Genomic DNA, 992 nt, shown 5'->3' on the forward strand with positions numbered 1-992 from the left:
ACCGCGCTCGCGTTCGCGCTCGCGCTTGCCGCCACCGCCGCCGCCGCCGCCGCTCGCGTTCGTCGTCGCCGCCGCCGCTGCCGCCGCCGCCGTTGCGCACGGGCCCCGCCCGTTATCGCTCGCGAAGAGGAATAGGAGGAAAAGAAAATAGATAATTAAAATTAAAAAATGTTTATTTTAAAATTTAAAATATAATGTAATCGTGAAAGAAATCCACCTGCCCGTCGCCATCTGCAACAGACAAAAGGAGCCAAATATTTAAAAAAAGCTCCAAAGAAGAAAGACTAAAGAAAGGATAGCTATTTAAAAAATACTCACGTTAATTGTAAAAGGCAACCCGCCTCGTATCTGTGGCCACGTCGAGGATGACGCGCAGCGGCGCTTCCTCCCGTGGGCTCGTCGGCGCCTGCAGGCTTCTCGCGCCGCTGCCTTCCGGTGCCTCCTCACGCACCTGCATCCTCACCCTCAGCCGCGGACCCTCCACCTCGCGCGAACTTCGTGGAGGCGTCCGTGCTCTCGCCAAGGTCCGCAAAAATTGGTCGTCATAGGGGGAGGCTGCAAGTCGCCTCGCCACGCGCAGCCAGTACCTGCGACTACACTTGTCGCAGGTACTTGGCGCAAAGTCCTCATCACAATTTAAACACTTCATACTGTTCGCACACACTGCGAGATCGAGGCAACAGCTCAATGACGACTGACTCAAGGGCTCCATGGGAACCCGCGAGTAAAAATGCAAGCCATAGAAATAATTATCTCTCCTACCGGGTAATGCTGTGAGGATGATATTGATATATATTATATCACACACATGCTCCTCCGAAATGATAACAGCTATAAAGAATATAAATGAAATCGCTAACAGTCTTAAATATATAAACGCTTTTACGGAACCGCCAATCGATCCGGTACCACCGATCCGATACACCCGATCTGTCGAACCGATACAGCTGATCTGTGAACCGATACTACCGATCTGTCGAACTGATACAACA

The sequence above is a fragment of the Wasmannia auropunctata genome, unplaced genomic scaffold, assembly GCF_000956235.1.
Source record: "Wasmannia auropunctata unplaced genomic scaffold, wasmannia.A_1.0 LD336078.1, whole genome shotgun sequence".
NCBI classification, from domain to species: Eukaryota; Metazoa; Arthropoda; class Insecta; order Hymenoptera; family Formicidae; genus Wasmannia; species Wasmannia auropunctata.